This window comes from Callospermophilus lateralis, unplaced genomic scaffold, assembly GCF_048772815.1.
Source record: "Callospermophilus lateralis isolate mCalLat2 unplaced genomic scaffold, mCalLat2.hap1 Scaffold_79, whole genome shotgun sequence".
Taxonomy (NCBI): domain Eukaryota; kingdom Metazoa; phylum Chordata; class Mammalia; order Rodentia; family Sciuridae; genus Callospermophilus; species Callospermophilus lateralis.
This window is the reverse complement of record NW_027515935.1, coordinates 4,809,321-4,817,300: the sequence shown is the minus strand read 5'-3', so window position 1 is coordinate 4,817,300 and position 7,980 is coordinate 4,809,321. Positions and strand designations below refer to the sequence as shown.

Here is a 7,980-nt window from a genome sequence, read left to right as displayed (position 1 = left end):
TGGTCACCTTTGTCTAGTATGGATTGGTATATATTTCTTTTGATATGGAGTTTCCGTTTTCTTTCTTTCTTCCTTTTTAAAATTATTTCTCTGTAGTATAGTTTAAGGTCTAGTATTGTGGTGTCTATTGATTCAATCATTTTATTGAGAATTGCTTGTTGAGAATGACTATTGTGGCTCTCCTATTTTTTTAAAAAGAATTTCACGATTGCTTTTTCTAGTTTTATGAAGAATGCCATTGGACTTTAAAAAGGAATTGCACTGAATCTGTATAAGTATTTTGTTAGTATTGCCATTTTGACTATGATCATTCTTCCGAAAAGAGCATGGGAGATCTTCAATTTCTATCTTTGGTGTTCTGTGGTTTTCATTGTAGAGGTATTTATACCTCTTTTTTAGATTGATTCCCAAGTATTTTATTTTATTCTTTCTTTTTCTTTTTTGAGGCTATTTGCAATGGAGTGGTTTTCCTAATTTTTATTACACTAAATTCATTGCTTGAGAATAGAAATTCATTTGGTTAATGGGTTTTTATTTTATATTCTGCTATTTTGCTGAATTTATTTGTCAAGATAATTTTCAAGTGAAATTTTTTGGATTTTCTAAATATAAAATCATGTCATTTGTAAATAATGATAGTTTGATTTCCTATGTTTCTATTCATTTATCTATTCATTTATTTATTTAAGATAAATAAATAGAAACACAGGTTTTGGATAGAGCTTCAAGGATGATGTTGAATTGAAGTGGCAAAAAAGGGCATCCTTTGCCTTTTTTTTTTTTAATTTTAGAGGGAATGCTTTAATTTTTTCTCCCTTAAGCATAATGTTTCTGGGGCTGGGGATGTGGCTCAAGCGGTAGTGCGCGCGCCTGGCATGCGTGCAGCCTGGGTTCGATCCTCAGCACCACATACAAAACAAAGATGTTGTGTCCGCCAATAACTAAGAAATAAATATGAAAAACTCTCAAAAAAAAAAGAAGAATATTTCTGAGGAGCTGCCACAGAAGGCCCAGGAGCAGCGGCCACTGCCTGTGTGGGCACAGGGCTGAATGGGCAGGGGAGGGGGGGAGGCCATGGAAAGTCCTCCCCCACCAGGCGCAATGGTGATGCGGAGACTGAGAACACCCTTCTAAGGTGATGAGGCACTGAGCAGCCTGGGCAATGGCGTCAGTGGCAGCAGCAGCAACTTTGCGTACCTGGCCCGCTTGTCCCTGGGGCACCCCACACAGCATTGCAGGCAGAGTGGGGAAGAATGACAGCTGACGCTGAGCCTGAGCAAACAAGTGGTGGTGGCGCTACCTCTGGCGCCCTGCGCAGACTGCACCCCCAGCAGTCGCCCGACAGCCTGCTCTCCAGCCCGACCTGGGGCTGGTCCAACCACGCTGACCAACCATCCAGACCAATGGGATGGTCACAACCACGCTAAGGAGCACGCAGTTCTTCTACCCAAGATGGTGGCCAGAGAGGAGCAGGAGTTCACCGAGGACTTTGTCAAGGCCCCAGAGGATTTGAGCAAGCAGCACCAGCTTGGCTGGGTGCAGCTTGGCTGGGTGCAGCCTGGCTGCTGCTGCGGTCTCGCAGAAGGACACTCTGGCACAGCATCGGGGCTCACCCTCCCAGGGGGCACCGGTCTTCCTAAACCTGAGCCACTACAAGGATGGCACTGGGGGTGCTGGGGATGCTGCAACTGTCGCCTTCTCCTTCTAGCCTGTTCCCTTCCCACCGCCGCTGCCTGCCAGTGGTGTACTGGTGCCGCTGTGCCTGGCTATGCTCAAGGACAGCCACAGATGGTGCCCGACTTGCCAAGCTTTGGCAAGAGCCTGCTGTTGCCAATTGACATGGACATGCAGGAGCGCATAAAGGCTGAGTCCAAGCAGCTGCTCAAAAATATCGCAGCCTCCAAGTGCCCCAAGGGCAAGCTGGAGCATCTCTCACCTGGAGGGGAAAGTGAAGAGATCAAGAGCCAGAACGCGGAGCTGGCGTCCACCAGGAGCCTGCTGCCCAAGCAGGTGGCACAGCTCAAGCAGAATGTCTTCAGCCATGTCAACAGCAGCTGCCAGCTGCTACCCCAGCACTAGGTGCCCTGGTACTGAGCCCAAGCACAGGGTGCATCCGCGTCCAGTCTCCTGTTGAGGGGTGGACTTACACGGGGCGGGGATTGAGCTCCCAGGAGTTGGTAGGGTGCGGCCCTGGCAACCCCCTCCAAGAGGGTGCCCAGGACTTGCAGAGGACGCCTTGGACTTGACAAGCTGGAGCCCCTGCTCCTGTGGTGTTGGGGGCGAGCGCATGACCCCCTTGCACTGCCTCTGTTCCCTGCGCTGCGGCCAGGTGTCACATAAACCCAATACCCAGCCGTCCCTTCTATACACTGCCACGGAAGGGGCTCTGTGAGGCGCAGCCTCCAGCCTGCCTTTTCTTTTACTCTTTTTTTTTTTTTTTTTTTTGCCTTTGGAAGAGAGAAGAACAGAGTTTTCTATTCTTCCGTATTTATGTTTCTACTCGGGAACAAACTGTTGTGTGTGCCTGTGTTTCTTTGTGTTGACTTTTTTAAAAGAAATGGAAAGAAGAAAAAAAAATCACACCTTTCCATCACTCTTGCTACCCACTTTTGTCCTCCCTACACCCCTTGCGCCTGTCCTTTTTGTTCTTTGTTTTTGTTTTGCTAGGAGTCCACATTCCTGTTTGTAATCTTTTGTTTGGTTTTCTGTTTTCAGTAGAATCTCCTTACTAAAAAAAAGGAAGAAGGAGAAGAAGAAGAATATTTCCCTTGTGTTTACCATAGACAGCTTTTATAGTGTTAAGATATTTTTCTATTATATAGAGTTTTCTAGTGTTTTGACCATGTATTTAGTCAGATGCTTTTTTTGCATTTGTTGAGATATTAATTTTTTTTTGATTCTTGCTTTACATCTATTTATTTTAAAAAATGTTTATTGATTTCCATTTTTTGAACCAACCCTGCATCTCTAGGAAAAGGCCCACTGATCATGTTGTACAATCTTTTTAATATGATTTTGTATGCTGTTTGCCATAGTTTTATTGAGAATTATTACACCTCTGTTCATCAGGAATACTGGTCTGAAATGTTCTTTCCTTGATGTGTCTTTGTCAGGTTTTTGCATCAGGTTGATATTAGTTTCATAGAATGAGGTTAGAAGGTTTTGCTATTTTCTATTTCATAAAATAATTTTAGAAGAATTGGTGTTCATTCTTTTTCAATTTCTTTTAGAACTGGGCTGAGAATTTTTCTGATAATGGGTTTTTTTTTAGTTGTTAGGCTTGTAATAAACCCTTCCTCAGGAAAATTATTCTAGTACACTCAAGACTTCATGCTTTAGAGGAGAAATGCCTACCTTAACATTAGTCTGCTTTGACAAATGTTAGTCCTCAAATAACATTTTTTTAAACATGTTTTGTTTTCCCCAGGAGAGGATCGACACCTCCAAGATTCTTTTCTTTAAACACACACACTGTGTGTGTGTGTGTGTGTGTGTGTTTCCAGTGTTTTGTGGTAACTTGTTTAAACTTCATTAAATAACACAGCCATAACTTCAATTTGGATATTTTACTCAAAATTTTTAGCCCACATATTAAGTTTTTGATTCATACAACACTTAAAGTAACTATAATTTGTATCAGAGTCTCTACATAGAAATATGAAATGATGGGATAAAATATTTTAACACTCTAACTCTCCAATATTATCAAATTCCTTGGTAATGGAGTGTAATGTCATTCATACTCTTGACAAAATTCTCCTGAAATAAATGTGAAAACCTTTGAAATAAATAAAACACAAGAGGATCAGTCAAGGGAAGTGACGGAGCCCCCATGAGAGCAGGATGAAGATTATGAAATACTTCTGAATTAAAAGCTAAGTTCCATGAAAAGTGGAATCAACATTATTCATGTGTGTGTGTGTGTGTGTGTTTGTGTATGTTTGTGTGTGTATTAATATAATTACTACACTAAGATATTTAGGTGTTTGTAGAGTAGGAGAATATAAGATACAATTACAGTGTTAAGAAATAGGGAAATAAAAGGAGCTCTATCATAAACATCATGCTGAATTTAGCTGGAAACCCAAATGTGAAGCCTAGAGATGTTTTGTAGAAAGAAACAAAGTTAAGCAAATAGATCATCAGTTCTCTTGCTGCTGAGGACAGAGTAGAATATAATAGTTTACACACATATTTTAATAAATTCAATAAAATGCTTCATCTCAAAGGAAACTAATAAACCAGGCTGTGGTAGAAGGAACTGTCAAGTTCAACTTGTTAAACTGTTTTTGACACATCTATGACCAAGAAGGAAAAATGACTATTTTCTATGAATGAATTCATTAATAACAGAAAGTCTTCTCAGATAAATGGCTACACTTTGAATAATGCTGCAATTTTCATTAACTCTGCTGCCTCTTCCAGAATAGTCCCTCAGTGCCTGAAAGACACATGAATACAAAGAAATAGGTGCCCAGGGCTTTGAGTCTTTTTCAAGAAAATTTTCATTTTTTCCCCAAGCTTTAGCCATCCTGACATCAATGTGTGGATTCAGATATTTGGAGCAAAGCTGTACTCTGATGATCCAATTACCTTTTTCATCTAAAATTACAAAATTTTCTGTAGAAAATGCTTACTTTACCTGAACACCCAAAGTCTGTTGTTATTCATTGAATGAATTTAAATTGTCTTTGAAAGGAATTTTTTTCTTTAAAGTTTTCAGTGAACAAAATCATCCTTTGATATTTGGGTAAAAAAATCAGTGAAAATTCCTTTGAAAGTTTGAATACTTTTCAGAGAAAGATAAAAAAACTTTCTCTTAATTATTATAAACTGTTCTTATTACAGAAAAGTCAGTAATGTAATAGAAAATAATTTGGTTTTTATTACTGTTGTAATTTTTGTTTGTTCATTTGTTTGTTTTTGGTTCTGTTCCTAGCAAAACAATTTAAGGCTTCTCAATAGACCCTGGACATGTATGGCTTGTTGAATAAGAAAATGAATTAAACAAACAAACAAAAAGACTAATGTTTTATGTGAGTGTGTATACTCTTAAAATATATTTTTCAAGTTTTACAACTGAAAACAATTCAGAGTAATGATGCCTAATTTAAATGTATATGGCTCCCATAGAGCTTTATTTTCCAAATGAGTAGTTTGTGAGAAGTAAATATGATGAGTAAAATGAGACATCTTCTCTTAGAAATAAATCAAAGAAGGGATGTAGAGTGAGAGATAAGAAGGAAATAACCAATAAAATGAGAAAGGAAAAAAGTAGAGAAGAGAGAAAGGAAGGAACACATTTGACTAATGGTTTTTCTCATGTGCGAATGAAGACAGGTTAAAGCACCTTCTTTCTGAGGAAGCCAGTTTTTCTTCCAATTACCCCTTCCCATTGTAGTCCATCTTCTCATTCTCTCGACCTCATAAAATTGAATATTTAGCAGATATACATTGTCATTTTTAACCAATCTGTGCATTAAGATAATTTCTTCAGCTACTGTACAGTTCAGCTTAGCCATGAGCAGGTAGTTTAAGAACTGTGAAAAAAATGAACTGTAGATGCCAATCATGCAGAATTTTCTCTTTTCCTTCTAGGAACCAAAATGAGAAACTCTTTTCTGTTAACCTTGGTTGAGAAATGTAAAAGAAGGTCCTGACTGGCCCTGGTCATGTCCAACTCTACTAAATATTGTTGTGAGCATAATGTAACTTAATCTGGACAGAAATGACTCATGGACCCTGTTATCTGTTTCTGGTAGGATAGTGTTAGTAACTACCATAGCTCAGAAATGAAAGATCTACATGGGAAAATTTAAGTTATAAAGAAAATATGGAGAAAGCATATGGAATTCTCAGTATCATCAAATGCCTAGTATTTATCTGATCAATACGACTGTGTTTCTAAGTAATATCACTCACAATTTATCTGCCCCTTAATGTGTATCAGCACACCTCTTTACTTGGACTATCTTCATTTATTTCAACCAGAGATTTGTTGGGTAAGTACAAAAAAAGTAATCTCATTTTATAGGTAGCATATTGGAAGTGAGGTGGACTTAAAAAAAAGCCTCACATATTTTTCTCATCATTATTTGGAGTAAAATAAGTTTAGAACATATTTTCCTTAGAATTCAAAGAATTACTACCCATGGAGCAGAGTGATAAATAATCATTTTTATTGATGTATAAGCATCTTTTTAATAAGGTACTAGTTTATTCACTAAAGTCTTGTGTTCACTGTTCTCAAAAAGATCATGAAAATTGTAGAAATAGATTTTCTTGATTTTTGTAGGAAAACTCCAGCACCACTTCACAAAAAAATATACAAAAAAAAAAAAGAAAGAAAGAAAAGAAACAAAAGAAAAACAAAGTTGTTGGAAATTATTAATTCTCAGTACAAATTTCATTGTTGAGGGCCAGTCCTAAGCCAGGCATGTTTGAGGCTAGGAAAATCACCAACTCTTCTTTGATTGTTTTAACTAACAGACTTTATTTTAAGAAGACTTGTGGATTTACAGAAAAACAAAGCACATAGTACCACTTTCCCATATGCTTTCCCTTATTCAGAATTTCTACATTTTTTTTGTTTATTACTGAGTAACATTTTATGAAAGCACAAAATCAAAATATTTTGCCAATAGTTATGGTGTTAAATAATTATTAATAGCAATAAATAGTTGAATTATTTATTAAAACACTAATTTTACAAATTTTCAAGCATTGACAAGGAATAATGTCAATTTTCACCATGATGGCATCTTACAGAGTGGATTCACCATGCCAGAAATCCCTGTTCTTCACCTCTTTAAACATCTTCTACTCCCCCTGATTTCTTGGAAATGTTTAACATTTTTAATGTTTTGACTTTTCCAGAATGTCATAGATTTGGAGTTATACAAATATGACATTTCAGACAATATATTATTTCTGGCAGTATATATTTAAGATTTCTCCATGTTTTTTCATGTTTAATAGTAAATTTTATTTTTTGAAAAAAATTGAATAACCCTCCAGTGTATAGATTTATCACAGTGTTCACATTAATAACAGGTAAATAGCTACTGAAATCTCTCTTAGCTGCTTCCTTTTCTTTGCAATCATGAATGAAGAAGCTGTGGATATTTGTATGTGGGTTTTGTGTGGACATAACTTTCAATTCCATTGAATTAACACTGAGAAATACGATTAGTGGGCCATATTAAGTGTACACCGAACTGTCTTCCAGAGTGGCTGTCCAATTTTGTTTTCCCAACAACAATGTGTAAGAGTTCTTCTTATTCCCCATCTTTGCCAGCTCTTGATATTGTCAAGTTTTAAATTTTGTAAACTTTTATAGGTGTTTAATTGGTAATTACGTAATAAATTTTTAATATTCAGCATCTTTTCTATTCTTTCTAAATATACACTTGGTTTTTTTGCAGGCATATATTCATTTTTCATTCAAATTTAAAACAATTTTATTAGGATAATACTAAAATACAATAAACTATACATACATAAGTCATAATTTGTCATGTTGGATATACCTTTTTACCAGTGTAACAATGACCAAAATCAAGTTTTTAATATCGATAGTTTATGCAGATGGTTCTTGGTGCCCTGTTGTAATTTCTACCTCTTGCTTCCTCTTCCCACCAGGGAAAAACAAACAAATAAAAACAAACAAAACAACAACAACACGTACTGACTTTGTATTGTGGTACATGATATAGTAATTGGAAATCACACAAATTAATTTTCAGAGCCTTAGTCTGCATAGATGGTGATTTTCAAACAATCAGTCATCCCTCAAACATGCTGTACTCATCTGTTAGATAAGAGATCTTCCAATCAGGAAGATAGTGTGAAGATAAGAACTAAGTAAATAATGAATCAAGTATACTTCCTGACACAGAGAAGGCTCTTAATTTCTGGTATCCAGTGTTACCAACCATGCTTTTGTTTGGTGATGAAGAGTATATTTTGGAGACTATAACT

The 7,980-nt window shown here is 36.8% G+C and overlaps 1 pseudogene; it reads left to right on the top strand.

The window, feature by feature from the left end:
- Positions 1 to 1,162: 1,162 nt before the first annotated feature.
- On the top strand, positions 1,163 to 2,094 carry LOC143640940 (transcription factor JunD-like; annotated as a pseudogene).
- The last annotated feature ends 5,886 nt before the right edge of the window (positions 2,095 to 7,980 follow it).